Source organism: Siphateles boraxobius, unplaced genomic scaffold (genome assembly GCF_051911475.1).
Source record: "Siphateles boraxobius isolate OS27281-9 unplaced genomic scaffold, OSU_SipBor_1 100, whole genome shotgun sequence".
Taxonomy (NCBI): Eukaryota; Metazoa; Chordata; class Actinopteri; order Cypriniformes; family Leuciscidae; genus Siphateles; species Siphateles boraxobius.
In genome coordinates this window covers 1,859,234-1,885,625 of record NW_027508701.1, presented here as the reverse complement: position 1 = coordinate 1,885,625, position 26,392 = coordinate 1,859,234, and the positions used below count along the sequence as shown (strand labels likewise).

Sequence of the window (26,392 nt, the reverse complement as noted above, 5' to 3'; positions counted from 1 at the left end):
CGCAGCTCATCAAAGAGCCCTGGGTTTGTCCTACCCTCGTGCATGTCTCTGAGCATCTGGGCCTGGTAGACCTGCAGAGTGGCCACAGCATGCAGTGAAGCAGCCGCCTGTCCCGCCGCTCTGTAAGACTTCGCCACCAGGGTCGACGAAAATCTACAGGCTTTGGATGGGTGCTTAGGCTCGCCCCGAGAAGAAGCACTCTGAGGACATAGTTGCATGGCAACCGAGCGTTCAACCGGGGGAAGCCCAGTGTACCCACGGGCAGCTGCCTCATCGAGGGGAGGAAAGGCGGATGAGACCAGCGAGCGGTCCCGAGAAGACAGGGGGGTCTTCCAGGACTTCGAGATCTCATCATGCACATCCGGGAAGAAAGGTATTGGGGTTTGCCGAGGACGAGGGTCGGCGGCCTTACCCAAAAACCAATCGTCCAGCCGCGAGCGCTCAGGACAGGGTGGAGGCCTCCACTCAAGTCCGATGCTCGCGGCTGCCCGGGAAAGCATGGCCGTCATCTCCGGATCAGACTCGAGCACAGCCGTATGCACACCGGAAGGTGGCAGCTGTGACGAGCCCTCACTTCCAGAAGAGTCAAACCCGCCTAGTGATGCTGCAACAGACATGGCATCTTCCTCTGTAGCTTCAACTGAAGCACGCGGGCCACCAGAGGGTAGACCCGCGGGAATCAGCAGTTCACTAGCGGGCACCGTCATTGAAGAGGGGGGCTGGGGTCGCGGACACATAGTCGGCGCCTTGTTCCAGACCGTAACCCTCAGATCACCCTGGCCACCAGCCGCAGGACGGGGGGTGGATGAGGGGACTCTCACTCTTGCGAGTTCACGGAGTCTCGACCGTAATGACGCGATGGTCATGTTCCCACAGAGAGAACATGAGTCATCCACGAGCGCTGCTCTAGCATGATCAATGCCCAAACATACTATGCAACGCTCGTGCCCATCAGAGTCCGATACCAATCTGCCGCAACCAGAAGTACACGGGCGAGACATCTTTAAAAAGACGTGCCACGTGTAAGCTCTTTTAGTGAGAGAAAACTCAAGTGTTGAAGCACCCGGGGAGAAACGCACCGACTGGCAGACCACTGCAACAGATCAGCAGGAAGCACGCTCTCGCCGTAGATCACCGTCACACCAACACTCGAGGTACTCGTTTGTAAAGCTGACAATTCAGAGATGGCTTGTGGAGAGAAGAATACACTTGGCTCCGAAGCGAAAACATATCTGCTTGCTGCCGGCTTCCTCCTTTTATACCCACGAGGTGGGGCGGAGTTACGCCATGCAAATTCCGCAGACCCATGGCATTTCTTTGCCATTGGCTCGTTTTGTAATACTCGAAGTTGATAGGCTTTCTAAGCGAAACCCCATTCGTCGTCATCCGACGTAACTCGGAATGACAACGAAAGGGAACTCTTGAAACTTTGCACACGGTTCAGAACCCGCAGCCATTAGGGCCGGGCTGAAGCTGGTACCCGGGCGTGGCAGAGGGGCTCGACAGCGCCCCCTGGAATGGGATTTGAACACTGGTCCATAAATCAAACACACTTGCATGTAATAATATGAAACTCGGTACACATATAGATCTCATCGGGTTGAACAACTTTCGTGCTCTAAGTTTTACGCCAGCCCAACATTAAGTCGGCTATTATGGTTTGTTTGGAAACGCATGCCCCTGGAATTCGATATACTTCTCCTTGGGAATTGATCGGATTGCCAATAAACTCGGTCAGCATGAAGTCAAGATATTGAGGATGCTAAATTGCCAGCGGATTTTTGATATCTCGAACGGTTTGGCCGTGGCAAGGAAATGAATTTATGACTAAAAAAGGACACATAAAGTGTGTTATAACTTAGTTAGTTTTACCTACAGTTATAAATAGGGCTATACTGCCCTCTTGTGTCCAAAATTATATTTATATATAAATATATTACGTATGTGACTGAGGATGTTGTGTTTTATTGCGAGTGTACACAAATATAAGTAAACAGTTTGCAGTCTGAATGATGTCCTGTATGAAAAAAATGACGGAGTAAGTTTCCACTGTTAACACACACACACACACACACACAGTTCGATCGCGCCCGCGCCTCTCTCTCTCACACACACGCGCGCGCACACACACACACACACACACACACACTCACACACACAGTTTGATCGCGCCCGCGCCTCTCTCTCACACACACACACACAGTTTGATGGCGCGCGCCTCTCTCTTAAGCTGGAGTGTGTGTGTACGTGCGAGAGAGGCGCGCTGGCGTGATCGAACTGTGTGTCTGTGTGTGAGAGAGAGAGAGAGGTGCGGGCGTGATCGAACTGTGTGTGTGTGTGTGTGTGTGTGTGTGAGAGAGGAGAGAGAGAGGGAGAGAGAGAGAGAGAGGCGCTGAAACATTTTATACGGAAATCAATTATTTATAATTCAGATGAGAATAAAGTTAATGTTAATTAAAATTGAGGAACATTTAGTTTTTCTGTTCTGAATATCATTAAAACAGAAAAGGCAGAGACAACATAATGATCAATAATCTTAAGATATTATATCGTATGCTATGTGTTGTGAATACACCCATGTTAAACATTAAAATTTACTTCCATTGCATATCATAGAACACATAAGTGTAAAATATTATTACATTAATAAACCTGTACAGAGACCTCCAGATAAATACTGGGCTTCTATATTTACACATTTAAGTGCTGCAAAACATATTGAGCTATGACATCCTACGACATTAAAAATTATTCTATATTTAAATTATCTCATATATGTGGCTATTGTGGTTCACAATCATAGGCCCTGTCCCAAATGGCACACTTTATATGAATTTATATGAGGCCCTTTATATGAGGCTCTTAACATGCTTGAAATTGCATGAAACTCGACAGACACATCTCATTTATTACCTAGTAGACATGTGCAAAGTTTCAGAAACGGGCGTGGTACAGGGGCTCAGTAGCGCCCCTTTTGACAAAAGTGGGGGGGTTACTTTTATCTAAAGTAACAAAACTCAGTATGTATACTGTACTCTTCAAGCCGGACAACTTTCTAATTTAAAGTCATTAGCTCCGACCAACAGGAAGTCAGATATTTTGGTTTGAATGTGGATGTTTTGAAGAATTTTCTCTCTCTCTGTGAGAGGGAGAGGGAAAGGGGGGGGATTTGTCTGCTGAGTGAGAATACTTTTAACTCTTGTTTTTCAAGGTTTCAGGGGCTTTTGGGGCCCTTAACATGCTCGAAAACTCTTGAAACTTTGCACACGGGTCAGAACCCACAGGCATTAGGGCCGGGCTGAAGCTGGTACCCGGGCGTGGCAGAGGGGCTCGACAGCGCCCCCTGGAATGGGATTTGAACACTTGTCCATAAATCAAACACACTTGCATGTAATAATATGAAACTCGGTACACATATAGTTCTCATCGGGCCGACCAACTTTCTTTCGGTCAAGTTTTACGCCAGCCCAACAGGAAGTCGGCTATTATGGGTTGTTTGGAGAACGCTTGTTCTGGAATTTTAACTTCTCCTCCAAGGCAATTCATTCAATTGTCACCAAACTCGGTCAGCGTGAAGTCAAGACATTGAGGATGCTAAATTGCTGACGGATTTTTAATATCTCGAACGGTTTGGCCGTGGCAAGGAAATGAATTTATGACTAAAAAAGGACACATAAAGTGTGTTATAACTTAGTTAGTTTTACCTACAGTTACAAAACTTGGCGTGAATATTGTTCTCGTCAAGCCGAACAACTTTCTAATTTACAGTTATTAGCTCCCACCAACATGAAGTCAGATATTTTGGTTTGAATGTGGATTCTGAGCATTTTCTCTCCCTCTCTCTGACAGAGAGAGTGTCCCCTGCCAATCTGTGTGTGTGTGTGTGTGTGTCTGTGTGGGGAGGGGGAGGGGGTGTCTCTTCAGGTGATAACACAAAATCATAAATAGAGCTATACTGCCCTCTTGTGTCCAAAATTATATTTATATATAAATATATTGCATATGTGACTGAGGATGTTGTGTTTTATTGGGAGTGTACACATATATAAGTAAACAGTTTGCGGTCTGAATGATGTCCTGTATGAAAAAAAATGACGGAGTATGTTTCCACTGTTCACACACACACACACACACACACACACACACACACACACACACACACACACACACACACACACACACACACACACACACACACACACATACACACACATACACACACACACACACAGTTCGATCGCGCCCGCGCCTCTCTCTCTCACACACGCACACACACACACAGTTCGATCGCGCCCGCGCCTCTCTCTCTCACACACGCACACACACACAGGACCTGTGTAGACCTGTGAAAGGATTATTGATATCTTAAATACAGTTGCCATGGCAACGCATTAAACTTTAATATTCTTTTTGGATGCTTTTGAGGCTCTTAACATGCTTGAAATTGCATGAAACTCGACAGACAGATCACATTTATTAGCCAGTAGACATGTGCAAAATTTCAGAAACGGGTGTGGTGCAGGGGCTCAGTAGCGCCACCTTTTGACAAAAGAGGGGGAGTTAGGTCTACACTTTTACACGGGTCAGAACCCGCAGCCATTAGGGCCGGGCTGAAGCTGGTACCCGGGCGTGGCAGAGGGGCTCGCCAGCGCCCCCTGGAATGGGAATTGAACACTTGTCCATAAATCAAACACACATGCATGTGATAATATGAAACTCAGTAAACATATAGATCTCATCGGGTTGAACAACTTTCGTGCTCTAAGTTTTACGCCAGCCCAACATTAAGTCGGCTATTTAGGGTTGTTTGGAAACGCACGCTCAGGAATTTGAAACACTTCTCCTAGGGAATTCACCCGATCGTCATAAAACTCGGTGTGCATGAAGTCCAGACTTTGAGGATGCTAAATTTCGGACGGATTTTTGATATCTCGAACGGTTTGGCCGTGGCAAGGAAACGAATTTATGGCGAGAAAAGAGAAACACAAAGTCTTATAACTTCTGCATACATTAACTGATCTTGATGAAACTTCAGCAGTGTGTTCGTGGTAAGAGGCCGATTAGATGGATGCGACTATTGTGAGTCAAAGTTATAGCGCCACCAACTGGCAGCAGGAAGTGTGTCACTTTACAAATTCTTTTGACAAAAATAGGGGGGTTAGTTTTACCAACAGTAACAAAACTCGGTATGTATATTGTACTCTTCGAGCCGGACAACTTTCTAATTTACAGTCATTAGCTACGACCAACAGGAAGTCAGATATTTTGGTTTGAATGTGGATTTCAGATTCTGAGTTTTTCCTCCTAAGTACTTTATTTTATTCACGCCAAACTTTTCAACATGATGAAAATACATTAAAGATGCTAAATTTTGAACGGATATTGAATATCTGAAACAGTTTTGCTATGGTGAGGGATTAAAATAATGTCAAAAAAAGAATCAGGAAATGTCTCATATCTTTCTAAAATGTAATTATACACCATTTATTTTTATATAAAATTATACAAATATTAGAATTAAACCCATTTTATTGCTTTTTTTCAATTTAAGAATTATGTTTAAGTTTAAAAACAGCCAGATGTCCGCACAAGACATTAATAATGGTGCGGAGTAGAGCAAGCTTTTTCAATTAATTCCTATGGAAGTAGGAATGAAGTAAACAACGTTCACTCTGTTCTGCTCGTCCCTCACCGCGAGCGCACACAGTTATGAATGCCCGTGCAGCCGTGAGCACTTTAGTTTAATTTTAAAATTAGCGCCATTTCTGGGGACGCATTTACATTTACATTTATTCATTTAGCTGACGCTTTTATCCAAAGCGACTTACAATTGCTATATTTCAGAGGTCGCACGCCTCTGGAGCAACTAGGGGTTAAGTGTCTTGCTCAGGAACACATTGGTGTCTCACAGTGGATTCGAACCCGGGTCTCTCACACCAAAGGCATGGGTCTTATCCACTACGCCATCACCACCCCTCATGTATAGATGAATTTACTTTACAAAAACACAATGTTGTGTTTTATTGCGAGTGTACACAAATATAAGTAAACACTTTGCAGTTTGAATTATGTCCTGCATGAAGAAAATGAAAAAGAGTATGTTTTTATGTGTAACACTGTTCAATCGCGCCCGCGTCACACACACCCACACACATTCCAGCATTGCAATCTTGACATCGCAAGCCTGTTCATTATAGCCTTATATATGTTATATATATTAGATCAATATATGTGTTTTCCTTAAAATTTTAATCAACACTAACTTTATTCACATCAGAATTATAATTTTTTGTATAAAATAATACTAGTATTAAAAAAACACATTTGATTTTCTATTTTAATCAATGTAGAATGTGTAACTTATTGCTCTGTTTGAGGACAAGAAATGAAAACCTATGCAATAGGATGAATGTCCAAAAGATGGCACTCACAGACTGTTTTTAAATGGGGTTGATTTTTTTGCTTTTAAACTGTGTGTGTGTGTGTGTGTGTGTGTGTGTGTGTGTGTGTGTGTGTGTGTGTGTGTGTGTGTGTGTGTGTGTGTGTGTGTGTGTGTGTGTGTGTGTGTGTGATTGTGCCTGGGTGTCTGTTACAGTGACAAGAGTTTAACCCTTGTTCAAGTTTATGGCCTTGTCTTTTTGTATATATATATAATTATTATTTTTAATATATATATATATATAATTATTATTTTTAATATATATATATATATTATTATTATTATTTAAAATTAATGTGCTATATTTCAGATCAATATATTTGTTTTCCTTAATTTAAACAACACTAACTTTATTCTCATCTGAATTAAAAGTAACTTATTTCTGTATAAAATAAAAATCCTGAATAATCCAGACCAACCAGAGCGCACTATTCCTACAACATCATCAGTGCTGAAGCGGAACTACCAGAGCCTTCGGCAGATAGCGAGCAGATGCAGCATATGTGTTGTAACGAGGCAGGGTCAGGCCAGGGGGATCCATTTGCAGATTTTTATTAAGAATGGTCAAGACACAAAGGGTGAGCAATGGCAAACAGGGCAGAACAGAAAAGGCAGAGACAAACCAGGTTGACAGGCAAAGGGCAGAGGCAGGCAGCAAGAATCAGAGTCCAATAAACAATCTAGATCGGGGCAGGCAGAAAGTAGTCCGCAACGGTAAACAATCGGTCAATTACAGAAATCAAACATGGGAAATGATGGCTGGGCAAAATCCATATAAGTGGCTTTTGTGGTTCACGATCATAGGCCCTGTCCCAAATGGCACACTTCATTTGAATTTTCAGTCTTGTGTTCTTATTTCATGTGTCCGTTAAATCCATGAGATGGTAGGGTGTCTCATTTGTCATTTTAGGGTTCAGAAGGTTGCTCACGCATACTTTGTGGTTGATATGTGCCCTCTATGCGCACTTTTGCAGAGCCCACACTGATGCAAGCTCTACAGCACACTTCTTTTCAACAGTCAAAGCAGGGTTACGTTTTTGCACGTCGTGCACAGTAACCATAAAGGCACCAGGGTGGCGGTGCCACCGGCTTCTTTTTATATATACATATATATATATATATAAATATAGCTGCGAGCAGCGATGAAGGGCCAAAGCTGGCGGCACCGCCACCCCGGTACCTTTAGGTAACTAAAGGCACCGGGGTTGCGGTGCCACCAGCTTGGGCCCGTAATCGCTGCTCGCAGCTATATTTTTCTTTGTTTTTCTAACCCATTATAGCAGTCAGCATCAAGTGCTATATATCATTTTAAACAGGAGAACGTGAAGTTTCAATCTAGCTCATTTAAATTCTCAGTTTTACATTTATTTTGTCTTAGAATGGATTAATTTACCAGATTTAAGAAAAACAGCAGCAAATAAAACAAACAAAAAACCTCCTGAAGTTTGGATTTTTTCCTTTAGAAAGTTATACTTGGATATTCTAGATTTTCAGATTAAATTTTCTCTACATGTAACAATCACCAAGCAAGTTATAGCAATTTATTACATTATAGGCGATTTTCAGTGAAAAGCTGGTGTTTTTTGAAAAAGTTAAAGTACAGTGAGTAGAAACATTGTTATATAATAAGTATATGTGTCACTTTTGCTTCAGTGTTCTATTATTATTTATAGAACACTGAAGCAAAAGTGACACATATACATATATACACAATATGATCATGAACACACAAATAGTCCAGCAAGTAGTGTAAACAATTGTGAATATTGTCTTGTGCAACAAAAATACAAACAGTGTGTCATGAAGGATTCATACAGGTAAAGTGATCAACAGGTTTATTTGCAGAAGTATGTGATTGCAACAATGGAAGCAGGTGAGTAACTGAAGAATATAATGTTCTGGATAGATATCTGGATGAATAATGGTTTTATCTGTTGCAGGTTCTGAAACTGAAGATCGAGGCAGATGACAGAAGATGGATGAAGGAAGCGGATGACTGAAGATGGATGAAGGAAGCAGATGATGGAAGATGGATGAAGGAAGCAGATGTAGGGATCGTGCAGGGAACGTGCAGGTATGCTAGTCTCGTGAAGAGGAGATTAACGGCTTTTCTGTATCTAGTTTTTCGCGTTTGGACATTCAGAGGTTCTGTAGTGAATGTGATTGCGTCATCAAGTTTTGATCAGCATTGATTCGTCAAAGAAACCCGCCCGGTGCGTCCGAAACCGCATACTCAATGAGTAGGTACTTAATTTCATTAAGTACTTACTTAACGAGCGCTAAAAGAGTAGGTACTATATTGCCAGATCTCGTTAAGTATGAATTCGATCTGACATCTGCCATGTTGACGTTATCATGTGACCTACTACGAATCGTATCACAAGCGCAACAACTTAAAAGATACGAACGACAAGTTTAATTAATCTATCTGTAAATATCTTGATATTGATGAAACTTGCTCATTTTGTGGTATGGTTGAAGAAACAGCTGCCCATTTATTTTGTGAATATATTTAGGGTGGATTTAAGTTGTTATATTTTAAACTCTACTAATGTGACACACAGTTTTATCCTTATAACAATATATTTTTTTATTAAGAAGTCCTAAAATCATCTCTTTAATATGTTATTAAAATAATCTTTATTTTATATCCAACAAAAATTCTCCTTTAAGTTTTCCTTTTTCTTGTTGAATTTACCTCACGTTTCATCCCTCAGGCTTATAAATAACACACACACATATATATATATATATATATATATATATATATATATATATATATATATATATATATATATATATTAATGTATTATGAAGAACTATCTAAAGATATTTAGTCTTGTCATTATTCTTTTTTTCCTGTGTATGAATTATATTATGATGTACACAAACCCATGATCTTTATGTTTGTCATTATGATTGTTCATGGATAAAGATACAACTGGTATCTTTCCCTGATCTTGTATGTAACTATAAGCTCTGCAATAAAAATATTATATGAGTGACAGGTGCACTAACACCTCATAACATCAGGAACTCGACAGCCCTACCTAGAATGATTTTCCACAGTGTTTGTAATGTCTGCAAATGAGACGGGCAGCTGCTCGAAGATCTCATCTTTGGAGAAAACGTCTACGGTTACGTATGTAACCATCGTTCACTGAGTAGGGAACGGAGACGTTACGTCGGATGACGACGAATGGGGTTTCGCTTAGAAAGCCTATCAACTTCGAGTATTACAAAACGAGCCAATGGCAAAGAAATGCCATGGGTCTGCGGAATTTGCATGGCGTAACTCCGCCCCACCTCGTGGGTATAAAAGGAGGAAGCCGGCAGCAAGCAGATATGTTTCTTCGCTGAGGAGCCAAGACTGAGCTCAGGCGATCCCCGCGGTACAGCGGAAAGTGGCAGGCAGACGTAACGTCTCCGTTCCCTACTCAGGGAACGAGGGTTACATACGTAACCGTAGACGTTCCCTTTCGTTGTCACTCCGAGTTACGTCGGATGACGACGAATGGGGTTACCAGTCTAATCACGCCACCTTCTCAGCTGTCTTCCAGTGCCCTGCGTAAATCGAGATCCCTGTCAGCCTGGACAAAGGACTCCATATAACACAGGAATACAAGGTACACTGGGAAGCATATCCCAAGCTTAGGGGAAGTATGCAATTAATGCCAGCCCGGAGGGGGGGGACTTAGAGAATACACATATGACCCGAAGGAAGCATATGGAAAACACTGGGGTGTCCAGCCGCAGGTGGAATATTTCAACCCCAGGGGTGGCAAGGTGGCTTGCCAAGGGAAGACACACGCTCAGAGAGGCTTACAGTGGAAATACACATGTGGGGGTCGCTCAGAGGAGGGACCATGCACACGGGAGGCACCTAGCCGACGCACAGGCAATAGACACTGGCGCCGACGTCAGGAGTGCTGGAGGAGCTCAGGGCTTTCGGAGAAGCTCACCTGAGGAAAATATCGCACGTATCCAGTCCGTGGAGTGGAATGGCGAGCAAGCGAAGACACCTGAGCGGGTCCGGTACTAGCTGGTTGAAGCGAGTACACGAGAGGACACAGGCTCCACTCGGAGATTATAGAATCTGGCGAATGTGTTAGGTGTCGCCCAGCCTGCAGCTCTGCAGATGTCTGTTAGCGAGGCGCCATGCGCTAGAGCCCAAGAGGACGCCACACTCCGGGTGGAGTGGGCAGTCACGCCAAGGGGGCACGGTCGACCTTGCTGCTGGTAAGCCAAAGCAATGGTGTCCACTATCCAGTGAGACAGCCTTTGCTTGGAGAGAGCCTTTCCCTTCAGCTTCCCACCATAACAGACAAAGAGCTGGTCTGAGGTCCTGAAACACTGCGTTCTGTCTACATAGGCGCGGAGAGCGCGTACTGGACAGAGCAGTGCCAAGGCTGGGTCTGCCTCCTCCGAGGGCAGCGCTTGCAGGTTCACCACCTGGTCCCGAAAGGGAGTGGTAGGAACCTTGGGCACATATCCAGGCCGGGGTCTCAGGATCACGTGAGAGTAAGCCGGCCCAAATTCCAGGCACGCTTCGTCAACGGAGAATGCGTGCAGGTCCCCAACCCTCTTGATGGAGGCCAGTGCAACCAGGAGCGCTGTCTTCATAGACAGGAACTTAAGCTCGACTGATTGCAGGGGCTCAAAGGGAGCACTCTTCAGGGCAGTTAGAACCACTGAGAGGTCCCAAGAGGGAACGAGAGGAGGACGAGGAGGATTCAGTCTCCTCGCTCCTCTCAGGAACCTGATGATCAGGTCGTGCTTCCCCACCGACTTACCTTCGATGAGGTCATGATGTGCGGCAATGGCGGCAACATAGACCTTCAGGGTGGAGGGAGACAGCCTTCGCTCCAGCCCCTGTTGAAGGAAGGAAAGCAAAACACTGATCGAGCATCTCCGGGGGTCTTCTCGGTGAGAAGAGCACCAGTTGACGAAGAGGTTCCACTTCAACACATAGACGTGTCTCGTGGACGACGCTCTAGCGGAAGTGATGGTAGCCACCACCGCTGGTGGTAGGGTACTCAAACCTGCCTCGTCCCATCCAGGAGCCACACGTGGAGGTTCCACAGATCGGGACGAGGGTGCCATAGGGTGCCCCGTCCCTGAGAAAGAAGGTTCTTCCTCAGAGGGATCGGCCAGGTAGGTGCTGTCGCGAGGAGTACTAGTTCGGGGAACCAGGTCCGGTTGGGCCAGTAAGGGGCAACCAGAATGACCTGCTCCTCGTCCTCCCTGACCTTGCGCAAAGTGTGCGCAAGAAGGCTCACTGGGGGAAACGCATACTTGCGGCCCTGCGGCCAGCTGTGCGCCAGAGCATCCGTGCCGAGCGTGCCCTCGGTCAGGGAATAGAACTGGGCGCAATGGGTCGAGTCGTGAGAGGCAAACAGATCTATCTGCGCGTCCCCGAACTGGTCCCAAATCAGCTGAACCGACTGGGGATGGAGTCGCCATTCTCCAGGGAGGGGCTGAAGCCGTGAGAGCTCGTCGGCTGCACAGTTCAGCGCTCCGGGAATGAAGATGGCTCGAAGCGACCTCAGATGCTTCTGACTCCATAGGAGGAGGTGGCGAGCGAGTTGTGACATACGGCGGGAGCGTAGACCACCTTGATGGTTGATGTACGCTACAGTGGCGGTATTGTCTGAGCGGACTAGTACGTGTTGACCCCTGAGCAACGCTCGGAAGCGGTGCAGGGCAAGGCGTACTGCCAACAACTCGAGGCAATTGACATGCCATAGCCGCTGGGGTCCTGTCCAGGAGCCCGCAGCAGCATGTCCATTGCACATGGCGCCCCAGCCCGTGGTGGAGGCATCTGTTGAGACAACAACATGCCGGGAAGCTCGAGCCAGGGGGACACCGGCCCTGAGAAAATCGAGGTTCGTCCACGGGGTGAAGAACTGACGGCAGGTCGGAGTAACTGGTACTCGGAACATGCCGTGTTGCCATGCCCACCTCGGGACTCGGTCGCGAAGCCAAAGCTGAAGCGGTCTCATATGAAGCAATCCGAGCGGCGTGACCGCGGCTGCAGATGCCATATGCCCCAGGAGCCTCTGAAAAAGTTTCAGTGGAACCGCACTCTTGCCCTCGAATTGTCTTAGGCAAGTCAGCAGTGACTGCGCGCGCTCGCTCGTAAGCTGCGCGGACATGGCGACCGAGTCGATGTCCATACCGAGAAAAGAGATCCTCTGCACGGGGCAAAGTTTGCTCTTCTCCCAGTTGACCCGAAGGCCCAGACGGGCTAGGTGCCGAAGCACTAGGTCCCTGTGTTCGCAAACCTGATCTCGAGAGTGAGCTAGGATCAGCCAGTCGTCGATATAACTCAGGATGCGAACCCCTTGCTCTCGAAGGGGAACAAGGGCCGCCTCGACGACCTTCGTGAAGATGCGAGGAGACAGGGCTAGCCCGAAAGGGAGAACCGCGTACTGGTATGCCTGCCCCTCGAAAGCAAACCGGAGGAACGGTCTGTGTCGAGGAAGAATGGAGACATGAAAGTAGGCGTCCTTCAGGTCGATCGCTGCAAACCAATCCTGGGGCCGTATGCATTCGAAAACGCGTTTGGCGGTGAGCATCTTGAACGGCATCCGGTGAAGGGAGCGGTTCAGCACGCGCAAGTCCAGGATTGGCCGTAACCCACCGGTTTTCTTGGGGACAATGAAGTAGGGGCTGTAGAAGCCGGACCTCATCTCGGCTGGAGGGACAGTCTCGATTGCACTCTTCGCCAGCAGGGTGGCAATCTCTGCTCTCATGATAGGGGCATTGCCACCGACCAAAGTGGAGCGGACTCCCCTGAAGCGGGGAGGAGACCGTGCGAACTGAATCGCATAGCCGAGCCTGACGGTACGCGCGATCCAGTGGGACAGACGGGGAAGCTCTAGCCAGGCTCCCAGGAACTGAACCAACGGGATCATGCGAGCCACAGGCGTCCCCCCTGGAGGGGCAGCGAAGCGGAGTAACTGGCCCAGATGTGGACGGCATAGCGGCCCGGAGAGGGGGCACAGTTAGCAACCGCGCCCTGGCAGAGGGGGCCAGGGGAGGACCAGGCTGGTCGTCCCGCGGGGGCCTGCTCTGCCAGGGGTCTGGCGACAGAGGGGGACAGGGGCGAAGCGGTCCGTGGACAGCACGCCGTGTCAACCGCCTCTGGGACAGAGGGGGGCGAGGAGAGCACGGCTTGTGGGCGGCGCTCTGTGTCGCCCGAGAACTCTGTGAGCTCAGGGAAGAGGGGATTGTTTCTGACTTTAACCACATTAGGGTGCTGCCCACCCGTGGGTGAGCAGCGGGGAGTGGAGAACAAAAGATTCTCCCCCGGCCCTCCACCGGGGGAAGGAGTGGTCCTGCTACCACCTCCTGAGAAACAATCATCATCCCTGAGCAGCCCGTCTCAGGAGCGCCGCTTGGCCCGGCGTTTAGCGGGGGGCGGGGCAGGAGAGGGCTGTGGCGCCTTCTTAAGGCTTCCTCCGCGACCGGCCCTGGGTGGAGGCTGCTGCGTGGTCCGGGCGGGAGGGGCGGGAGCCGCAGGAGGGCGCCCTCGGCGGGAAACAGGTCGAGGCGTCTGCCCGGCCGGCAAGGTGGAGGCAGCAGCGGGCCGGCGGGGCAGAATGTGTCTGATGGCCTCGGTCTGTTTCTGGGCAGTTGAAAACTGTTGGGCAAAGTCTTCAACTGCACCACCGAAGAGGCCGGCCTGGGACAAGGGGGCGTTAAGCAGACGGGTCCGCTCAGCGTCCCGCATGTCAGCCAGGTTCAGCCACAGATGTCGCTCCTGGACCACAGCTGTGGACATCACCAAACCCAGGGAGCGCGCGGTAACCTTCGTCGCCCGGAGAGCAAGGTCGGTCGCGGCGCGCAGCTCATCAAAGAGCCCTGGGTTTGTCCTACCCTCGTGCATGTCTCTGAGCATCTGGGCCTGGTAGACCTGCAGAGTGGCCATAGCATGCAGTGAAGCAGCCGCCTGTCCCGCCGCTCTGTAAGACTTCGCCACCAGGGTCGACGAAAATCTACAGGCTTTGGATGGGTGCTTAGGCTCGCCCCGAGAAGAAGCACTCTGAGGACATAGTTGCATGGCAACCGAGCGTTCAACCGGGGGAAGCCCAGTGTACCCACGGGCAGCTGCCTCATCGATGGGAGGAAAGGCGGATGAGACCAGCGAGCGGTCCCGAGAAGACAGGGGGGTCTTCCAGGACTTCGAGATCTCATCATGCACATCCGGGAAGAAAGGTATTGGGGTTTGCCGAGGACGAGGGTCGGCGGCCTTACCCAAAAACCAATCGTCCAGCCGCGAGCGCTCAGGACAGGGTGGAGGCCTCCACTCAAGTCCGATGCTCGCGGCTGCCCGGGAAAGCATGGCCGTCATCTCCGGATCAGACTCGAGCACAGCCGTATGCACACCGGAAGGTGGCAGCTGTGACGAGCCCTCACTTCCAGAAGAGTCAAACCCGCCTAGTGATGCTGCAACAGACATGGCATCTTCCTCTGTAGCTTCAACTGAAGCACGCGGGCCACCAGAGGGTAGACCCGCGGGAATCAGCAGTTCACTAGCGGGCACCGTCATTGAAGAGGGGGGCTGGGGTCGCGGACACATAGTCGGCGCCTTGTTCCAGACCGTAACCCTCAGATCACCCTGGCCACCAGCCGCAGGACGGGGGGTGGATGAGGGGACTCTCACTCTTGCGAGTTCACGGAGTCTCGACCGTAATGACGCGATGGTCATGTTCCCACAGAGAGAACATGAGTCATCCACGAGCGCTGCTCTAGCATGATCAATGCCCAAACATACTATGCAACGCTCGTGCCCATCAGAGTCCGATACCAATCTGCAGCAACCAGAAGTACACGGGCGAGACATCTTTAAAAAGACGTGCCACGTGTAAGCTCTTTTAGTGAGAGAAAACTCAAGTGTTGAAGCACCCGGGGAGAAACGCACCGACTGGCAGACCACTGCAACAGATCAGCAGGAAGCACGCTCTCGCCGTAGATCGCCGTCACACCAACACTCGAGGTACTCGTTTGTAAAGCTGACAATTCAGAGATGGCTTGTGGAGAGAAGAATACACTTGGCTCCGAAGCGAAAACATATCTGCTTGCTGCCGGCTTCCTCCTTTTATACCCACGAGGTGGGGCGGAGTTACGCCATGCAAATTCCGCAGACCCATGGCATTTCTTTGCCATTGGCTCGTTTTGTAATACTCGAAGTTGATAGGCTTTCTAAGCGAAACCCCATTCGTCGTCATCCGACGTAACTCGGAGTTGGGAACTGTTGATTTTATACTGGAAAAATGCAAGTATCACTCCTTAAAAATTAATATTACCTCAGAATAAATTGCATTGCTAGCCCACCCCAAAACTTAAACAAAATAATAATAATAAATGCTAACCAGTACTTAATTATATTACTTTTTTTATACTGAAAATTGTATAATTGAAAAAACAAGCACAATGTAATTGTTTTGTCATATGACATGAATACACACTAGATAAATGAAGTGAAACATCTAAATTTTCAGTCAAGCAATGAATGAATGCATACATTAAATAATTATATTTTATATACTGACAACAATAAGAAACATGAATAAATTAGTAAAAGAACAAATCAAAGTAACCATCACAATAAACAAATGCATATACAAAATGCATATGGAGGGTCTCATCCATGGCAGCATTTCCAGGATTCATCTCTGGGCTCACACCAGTCTGCAGACATTTCTACAAAAATGCACAATCATACAAAAGCAGTCATTTTAACAGCACAATGTAATTTGATTTATGTATTAAATGTAACATAAATGACCTTACTTTATATTTTAGTAAAATCCCTAAAACCTTTGTTCCCCCAACAAATGCTGCCATCATCTTTCCTTGCAGGTCCTGCTCCACCACAAAAGATCTGCAGCAAATGCACAGAAATTGTGCAAGTGCTTTAATAACTCTGTGTGAAATTACAATAATTGAAATAAACTACAAATAAACATTTAAATAGATGTATTATTATTTCTAGATAAGCAGACCTGTGTGCTCATCTGTCCCTGTAACATCCAGACAAGATTCACATTACACATTACCATTATTTATGTGCTCAGTACTACCTTTACATGTTGAGGTTGTTGCTGATAAGTACCTTTTTATCCATCATATATGTTCCACAATTTTTCAACAGTACTAATAGACAAATGAAAATGATTACTTATGTTTAGTTACTTTATGTAAATTTATTTACATTACTTACATTCATCTAATGCAAACAGTGTTGACAACAGTGAATTCTACTACACAATAGTACACATACATCACTCATATGTCTATTTCATATCTATTAGTCGTAGTCATCTGCTAATCTTATTGAAGATTTTCTTGCCAGATATTAAATAGACATTAGAAATTGTATTTAATATGTATATGGTTTAAAATGTATGCAAATCCACTTTGGAGAGTACATTATGTGTCTTCACTTGAGCTCCCTGTTAGCTATACATAATAAAAATGTGTTTTTACAGCAAAATCACAAATTTACTATATTATTTAGCGTCTTTACAACTTCAACAATTCAACAGTTTACTGTACAGTAGTTCAACACATGCGACTTCGTTTGTAATACTCACATTTGAAAACACGTTCATCCTTCATCTTTTCCGTCACGTTCGAGTATGACGTATCCTCTTCTTCTTCTTCTTCTTTATGACGTATGCTCTCCCGTGGCCTCCTGGGATAGAAAAGTATCCGTCGATGGGTGCTTCAGAATCTGGGCAGAAGCAGTAAGTCATCCGGGAACTTCTCGCCTACTCTTTTATGAGTACTGATGTTTCGAACGTACTACTTCTTTCAGGTACTGTTTTTCTCTACTATATAGTAGGAAAGTAGGGATATTCGGACGCACTATTAGTATGCGCACGTCCGAATCTCGCGAGAATTAGTACGTCACCCAGGTAATTCTCGCCTACTCTTTTATGGATTGTAGGGTATCTGGACTATGTCAGGACGACTCATTCACTTATACATGTAAGAATGCTTCTAACCTCTCTGACTCTGGTCCATAACTCAGGCCGGGCACCACAGAGTCTGCCCCTAATGGCGTTCATTGACACTTTCATGGCGAACTGAGTTAAAACCAAGCCTCCCCTTTCCAATGAGAAGGAACTTGTGCACACCACACACACACACACACACACACACACACACACACACACACACACACACACACACACACACACACACACACACACACACACACACACACAGCAGGCGGTCAGGCCTCAAAGAGATTGTTATCTCCTCAGAGCCAGGCCAGAATGGAGACTAGAGCACATTCCAACACCCACACACACACAAACACGAAACTTTCATTAACTTCATCATATAAAGACTTACCAAAATATATTTGATATGTTGTTATGTTCGTACGATTGCCCAGGTCCCATGAAGGTATCTGGTAAGTGTATAGTAGTTCTAAAAAAACTACCAGGGTCTTTAATTATGCTTTTAATGTAACTTTGCAATATAATCCTCCTTACATGTCGTTTTTGATATGTACAGAACGGCCTAAGGCTGGTCAAGCCATATATGTATATGAACATACCGTGAAATGAATTTTACCATGCTGTACCATATTTAGAGTGATTCTGACTAAATTCTGACACTGTCATAAACCATGCAAATGAGCCTCCCGACAGGACAAAAGGAACTTTCCCGCTCAAGGTTTGCTGAATGATTATTGGTCAGTGGCACTCCACAGAGGCGTGGACTGAGTTCCTTAAAGAGAACAGTCCATCGCTTTCCTCTCTCTCTTAACCTCTCTCCTCCTCCTATAGCATCATGTAACGGATCCGCGATTCCCCCTCAGGGGATCTTTTTATTTGTTTCTTTAAAGGGTCACTCCACCCATTTCAACATTAATCTTTATTGAAAGTTGGTTATATATGTAGTCGAAATGTAAAAGAAATTTTGAATTTGGTGCCCTCTTGACCGAGAAAAGACAGAAAATAACTTTGGGGCGCATTTGTATGTAAGACAACAACTCCCACAATGCAGCTCCGCAAGCCACAGCTCCGCAAGCCACTCCCACTAATCCAGAACAGCGCAAACATCAGAGAAATCACTCTTCCATCTACAAGAAGGCTAGCTGCCAAATGAGTTTGAAATTCATTTCACAAAAAATGTCTAGTTAGTTGGCTGTGGCGAGCAGGACGAGGGCGAGGGACGTGAGAGGACGACGCAAGTGATAATGAATGACACCTGTGCAGCGGTCTCATATCTCTCACGGAGGAGCGGAAGCACAAAAGGAACAGGCCTGATTTTATGTTTTGTTTCTGTTGTGTGTGGCCAGCTGGCTTATACTTTTGTTTTGTATTTGTTTATTTTACTATTAAAACGTTCAAATGTTCGCCGGTTCCAGCCTCCTTCTTCCCACAACAACGAACCCCGTTACATTGGCAAACTCATTAGTGAATTACTCGTTTGTATTTCTTTCTATATGGTGAATTATTGCATGATACCTGGATGTTCAGTCAGGCGAAACTAGGATGGTTCACATCACAACACAAACGTCCGTGTGGTCGTCTGATTCAGAGATTTCGTCCAGGAGAAATTGCGATCGTTGAAATTCTCTGCAGCAGACGGACTCTATCTGTGTCCGTAGCGCACAGCGAGAGCACACGCACCAGCAGCCCGCCTCAGCTCGACCCAGTCCAGGCTCCTCGTCCGCGACAGGCAGCCGCCTCCTGATCCTCCATCAGCCTCAGCTGCTCTTCACTATATTGCGGCTCGTAAAGATAGCCACGAACAGCGGATTCGAGCAGCAGAATTTCAAAATCCTCTATTCCATATCATGTTTAGTTTCTTCCGTCATTGTCGTAACTTCCTATATCCACAGCGCTTGTTAGCTTAGCTTATAAACAAGATGGCTGATATTGCTTTCAGTATCTGCAAGTGAAGTCCCACCCACTGATCTGTGATAGCTCTGTTAGCGCATTAGGCACAACCCCCTATGGGCGGGTTTGAAAGGGTGGGAATTTGTGCTTGTAGTCTATACAGAAATCCCCCCTTTTTACACTTCCTCCTACAATGACGTCAAATGACGATTTTTGCGTCATTGTAGGAGGAAGTGAAAAAGGTAAATAGTAGATTTCTCTCGTCTCAGGGGAAAATGAAAGAATGTTGCACGACCATTCAATAGTATGACTGGTTGTCTAACAATGGACCTCTTAATGCAAATGGGTGGAGTGACCCTTTAAGTTTTTATTTTCCATTTGCGAATTCTCCTTTGTTCATTTCCACGATGAGTGAAATGAACTTAGCCTGAATCATCAACCGGCAACTTCACCTCAAACGGACATTCAAACTCGCCGCGCTTGGCTCGCTCTGGAAGAACGAGCGAACATGTGACGCACCCAGGATCGAGACACACACGACTTCTTCATATCAGCCACACAAAAGAGCTATATGTGCAAGTATTTCGTTTAACCTTTCATAGCAGTAAGATTTGTTTATCCCCGTTTAGGGTGATATTGATTTCTTGTGGTCTCCTCGAGGGTTTTGTCCAGGTGAATTTTGCAAAACTGTGATCCTTACGGATCTCTCACCCCCGCCCCCCCCCCCCCCCCCCACCCCTCTCTCTCTCTCTCTCTCTCATTCTCTCTCTCTCTTTATTGATGCATTCTCTTTCATTATGTCGTTGCCATTATTGTGTTTGTAAATACATTTATTGTTTGTTATAACCGGTATACGTAACTTTGCCTTTATTAAATGCATTATATTAATTTATTGATTCTGTCTCATACAAGTCACTTTAATGTATAAGATCCAAAACTACGTGCTTTACAAATTTGCTGATAGCCTACTTAAAAATCGTTATAGAACAGGAAAGTTGTCCCTTCTGGCCAGAGGGATAGCTTCTCCTGGAAGTCTATAAAGTAGGATAATTTTGTGAGGTTTGATTGAGATCGAATGATCAGGTTTTTGCTGGACAAAAAGATGATTCGGTCACAAATTAATCCCCTTAAAGATTATCCTGACGATCGATCTATGATAGGCATAATTGATATATTAAATAGTTAATTATAATCCGTTTTGATTAAGTATAGATATACAATTGAGCTAATTTTAACCTGTCTGTAAAATATATTCTACATATGCAATTAATTATAATCATTTGTGGTTAATTGCCTAAGTACATATATGAATGCAGATGCAGGGAAAATATTATCCCATTTTGGGAGATTTAACATGTATGATTATCTGGGTCAAACCGTATGAATAATTATTAATTGTGAAATTACTAATTTTTGAATACTATCCCCAAAACCTGACCCAGATTTTCGTTACAGGATACTAAGGATTCGGACATACTTATTCGCTCACCTACTGCTTTTTCCCTACTATATAGTAGGGAAGTATGCGGTTTCGGACGCAGCTATGCTGTTTGTCAAACAGGAACCATTGCTAATGCTTAGTCCCACCCCCATACCCAGATTGGCTGAAACTATCGTCTACTCAACCAATAAACATAGGTTTTGTTTTTTTGCACCACCAATTAGCATCTTTCTATGGAAATCTGAACTGAGGCAAAGTGAAAGTAATTGCATGTGTGAGTGCATATTTGTGTGCATGAAAACAAACACAAAATAATTGCATGAGAGCGCTCTCTGACAAAGCATAACACAATTCAAAAACAAATATCCCAGTGGAATTGCGTCTGACTGAGATAACTGGCGCAGCCAAGAATTTGTTTCGTATATGTAAATACTACTTATAGTTTGTGAAAATCATTTGCACTGTGTCACGGTCACCAGCTGGTCACCACCTCCTCACTACATTTGCCATCATCCTCCCTGGCCCTCACCTGCATGCACTTCCCAATCACAGAGATCGCTGTCACCTGTCACCAATCTTCGAACTGCTGTAAATGAGTATAAGAAGAGTTTTGCTGGCATTCCTTAGTTGGGAACACATGACTGACTTTAGAGGCCAGCTAAAGGGCCTTGAAATGCACAACATTATTTAAATATGTTGATGCAATTTCCACTGAAACAGGAAAACAGGGCGGAGCATATCAAACAGCCCCTCTGCTTTTTAAAAATAGCGTTTAGTTTACATCTCAGCTCTGCAAAGCTGCATTTGACAGCTTATGACAGCCACAGTCTAATAGATTCCCCTTTTAGATTTAATATGAAAGTGTTACTAAAGCAAAACAGTTTCTCTGTGGAAATAAAGACTGAACATTATCTAAATTTCTACTGTGTCCTCAAAATCATAGGAAATGCATTTTGTTGTCTAGAAAGTAGATATTAGCCAGATTTAGCCTTTAGCTTAATTCTAGCATCAGTCTGTTGTTCCTGTGTGAGGCTACAGACTCTTGATCTGATGTTTCTGTCAGGACCACTATTGTCAAATACGATTGACAATCGGTATGGTTCCGTTCTGGGTAAGAACTCCCTGCGCATCCATGCAGCCTAGCATGGATAAGAGCAGGAAGAGCAGCAATAACCCCCAAAACAAACCATATGCCAATATCCCTCAAACCCAAACTGACAGCGCAAATCTGTGTGTTTTTTCTTCCTTTTTTTTGCTGTTACCTGAGTGAGCCAAGGCAACAAGCATGTTGTCAATACCTGAAAATCTTGAGCAACAGCATGTTACCAACAATACCGGAAAGCCTTTAGCAACAAGTATGTTGCCATATCACCCCGTAGCCAAAGACTGGTTGCCCACTGAAGCTAAGCAGGGTGGAGCCTGGTCAGTACCTGGATGGGAGACTGCTGGGAAAACTAGGTTTCTGCTGGAAGAGGTGTTAGTGAGGCCAGTACGGGGCGCTCACCCTGTGGTCTGTGTGGGTCCTAACGCCCTAGTGTAGTGATGGGGACACAATACTGTCAAAGAGGACCATCCTTCGGATGAGACGTTAACCCTCTGGGGTCGAGAAACGCGCCGTCGCGTTTTGCTGTTTTTTTTCCACATAGCAGCAACATAGACTTAAAATACTCCGTCATTTTTGGTCATATAAATAAAATCAATACATGATTATAAACTATAGAGGGTCTTCTTTTTTTTTGTACACTCACATTAACATCAAAACCGTTTGCTTTTGTAAAATAAAGAAAATAAACAGGGTGTGCTTTCTGCCTCTCTGTCTCCGTTAAATTTTTTTCTGGTGCACGTCTCTAAACTTAAACAAAGCTCAGCGAATACTATTCACCCAAGCACGAGCAATATATCTTTATTATCATTTAAGTTTTTACTTTTAAAATATCTAATTCAAAACTAAAATAAATATTCTCTGTTTATGTAATCTATTAAAAAAGAGAGAGGTGTCAGCCGATCTCATTATCGTTCTCTCAGCTCATTATTCTGCTAATGTGACACGCCCACGGAGAGCGCGCGGTATTCAGACGCAAATGATCTGAAGCAACACATGCAAACGTGTCAACGTCCCTCATAAACGCGATAACACAACAAATGTCATCATCAGATTAATGTACTATTTCTTCTTGCGAGGCTGTGTGAGGAATAATCCTGGGACATTTACCTCAGAACATGTGCTGTTTTTTTTCATTTCGAGGAGCAACGGATCCATCTGATAAGTAAGTTCTTTATTATTATTGTTCTAATCGCGATATCATAGTGTATGTAAACCGCAAAAAGACTGTTTAAATATGAATCGCGTCTGTGTGTGAATGAATGAACTGAACAGTTTTTACCAAACCCTATTGCTATACTGAGATGAGTGAAAATCGACTGAAATATGTTGAAATAACGTTAAAATGCCTTTGTATTAGCAACGTATTAAACTGCAAATTAATATTTATGCCCTAATATAGGCTCATAAAAACAACAAACGATATGCCTATGTTACAGACGAAATATGAAAGACAACATTTCGTTGACTAGTTTTGGATAGATTATTAACTGTTTACTGTAAACTAGACTACTGCCACATTGAATAAGCTTTTGTTCACCAATTTCTGCTCAAATGTTAAATATATTAGGCTATGTTTGTTTTGTCAAAAATAAAGTCATCAACTAGGATGCTATTATAGTGTTTGTTCCAATGTAGGCTTTATTCAAACTAATGAATCCTTAACTTTGAAATATGTATGATAAAATGTATACTTTAGTTTTTACAAAGAAGTATTACACTTGAAATATTGTTATTTTAATTGTTGCTGTAATTTCAACCTTTTTAATAAAATAGCAAATAATATATTTACAAGGTAGATGTAAACAAAATCTTAAAAGGTCAATATAAGCCTTCTCTTCAAATTATTTGTATTGTGTTTTATTAGTGACAAATTTGGGGAGAGGATACATATCCAAAACTTTCTGAAAATACAGTATGAGAATTAACTACACAATTACTAGAAATGTTCACCTTGGATATTATACAATTTGCAAGCAAAAATACAAGTGGAAAAATACTATTTGATATAGATGTTTCCAACTGTGAACCAATTTTGTAGTATATATACACATTTCTTTTCTTGTGTCCTTGTATTCTTTCTTGTGGCTCAGTGACACACCTGTGAAAAGCTCATAATGCAGTCTCATTAAGCAGATCTTTTGTCTTCACAGGTGTGAATCAGACCATTATACATGAGTCACGCCCATTTCGCATATTGCCTTTCCAAACAAAAAGTGTTTTACTAAATTTAAATCAATGTATTGTTTTATGTGCATGATTTGGAAGGATGATTTTTAGAACATTTTGAAGCAAAAATCCTAGGCGAAAACATCCATTAGTCAAAAGTCTTGTGCACACATATTTAGTATGTGTTTTGTGGCCTTATTTCAGAGACTTTAAGTTTTAGTTTTTTCAATAACCATGCGTAAACAATATTCTCTCAAAAATACAAACATGTACATACATCTTGCTAACATATTATGGTAGCCCTGTTTGTGCTATATAGAGTGAATTTACACCTTTGCCATTAACATGTTTATAAATAACTGAAAAAGCACAAATGTTAGAGCATGTCAGAACACCTCCAGGACCCCAAAAACACCTTGGACCCCAGAGGGTTAAACTGAGGTACTGACTCTCTGTGGTCATTAAAAATCCCATTACACTTGTAAAGAGTAGGGGTGCAACCCCGGTGTCCTGGCCACATTTCTTCCTAATAATCCCTATCCACTGAATTGGCTCTATCACTCTCTCTCCTCTCCACCTATAGCTGGTGTGTGGTGAGCGCACTGGCGCCATTGTACTGTGGCTGCCGTCGCATTATCCAAGTGGATGCTGCACACTGGTAGTAGTTGAGGAGAGATCCCGACATGATTGTAAAGTGCTTTGGGTGTACAGTAGTACATATTAAAGCGCTATATAAATGCGTCATTCATTCATTCATTCATTACCTGGATGACCTAAACGAGTATGTTGCCAATACCCGCATTAGCCATAGCAACAAGCATGTTGTCAATACCCAAAATTCTTAAGCAGTAAAAATTCATATGCCATGAATGACATGCCGTCTGAAATGAAGAAGTGAAAATATGAGATATCAGAATTAATCAGCTGCTTGCTTGTGGTTGTATATCCGCAGTCCAGTTTCTTTTGAGTGACGACTGTGAGCTAGAGATGAGAGATGGAGATTTCCTTTTCAATTATCCTTTGCATTGGAAATACGTCATAATACTGAAGTAATGTTGGTGGAAACTTCTGGTTCAACGCACGACAGGTGCACATTCCTGTATGTTTTTGCTGTGACCGTTCCCCTGCGTGCTTCAGCACCAAGGAGAGCAGTCCCTAAAAGAGCTTACATGGGTAGAGCGTGTCTTTTTGAAGATGTCACTCTACCTGTGTGTTTCTGGATGCGGTCGATACCTAGGTTCACGATGGTCATGAGCGCTGTATCGTGTGTCTGGGCATTGAACGCGCTGAGGCAGCGTCCGTGGATGAGTCATGTACCCATTGTGGGAAGATGACCATCTCGGAGCTACGGTCGAGACTCTCGTTCCTGCAAAGGGGCGGAGTCCCTGCGCCTCAGCCGCGATCCAACCCTCCTTCGAGGGTTACTTCAGGAGGTAGTGCGGGTGACCTGAGGATCACGGGAGCGTGCTTCCTTCGGGGAACCAACCCCCTAGTAACCCTCATCCCTCTCATGCTCCGCAGCCAGTAGAGCCACCACCAGATGTGCTGGACCATCCACGAGGTGTGTACCAGTCGTTTCCTTAGGCGCTCCCCATGATGAACAGATGTCGATCGCTGCATCGGACGGTGGGTCAGACTTCTCTGCGGATGACGATTCGGCGCTGCTGCCCCCTTTGAGTGTGGCAATGATGACCGAGTCGAACCCGGAGATGATGGCCATGCTTTCCCGGGCCACCAACAGGATCGGGCTTGTGTGGAACCCTCCACCGTGTCTCGAGCCCTCGAGGCTGGATGATTGGTATCTCAGGGTGGCGCGTGCTGGTTCTCAGCAACCCACCCCAGTACCTTTCTTCCCAGAGGTGGATGAGGAGCTCACAGGGGCGTGGACCACACCTTTTACTTCCAGAAACCGTCCCGGTGGCTCCTCCTCCCTCACCACTCTTGATAGTGGGGCGGCTAAGGGTTACACGCGTATCCAAACATTGGAGTGGGCCGTTGCTATGCAACTGTGCCTTAACTCCACTTGGTGTGGAGAACCGTACCTCCCTTCACAGGCCTGTAAGTACTCGTTGGACTTAACCCCCTGGGTCGGCAATTTTTTTCACATAGCAGCAAAATAGATTTAAAATACTCCGTCATTTTTGGTCATACAGACTTAAGAAATATGAAAAAATAAACTGTTAACCCTCTGGGGTCTGAGGTGTTTCTGGGTCCTGGAAGTGTTCTGACATGCTCTGACATTTGTGCTTTTTTCAGTTATTTATAAACATCAGAGGTGGAAAGAGTAATAAAATATTCTACTCAAGTAAAAGTACTACTACTTCAATGAAATTTTACTTAAGTACAAGTAAAAGTACCGGTCTAAAAATCTACTC

General features: G+C 44.9%; 1 protein-coding gene across 1 annotated transcript in view; it reads left to right on the top strand.

The window, feature by feature from the left end:
• The window catches only part of LOC143746846 (uncharacterized), a 120,780-nt gene that overhangs the window by 51,326 nt on the left and 43,062 nt on the right, over positions 1 to 26,392 (top strand). Inside the window, exon 4 of the mRNA XM_077239022.1 lies at positions 8,380 to 8,513. The gene's annotated coding sequence lies outside the window, so the exon portion shown is untranslated. The remainder of the gene's footprint in view (positions 1 to 8,379; positions 8,514 to 26,392) is intronic.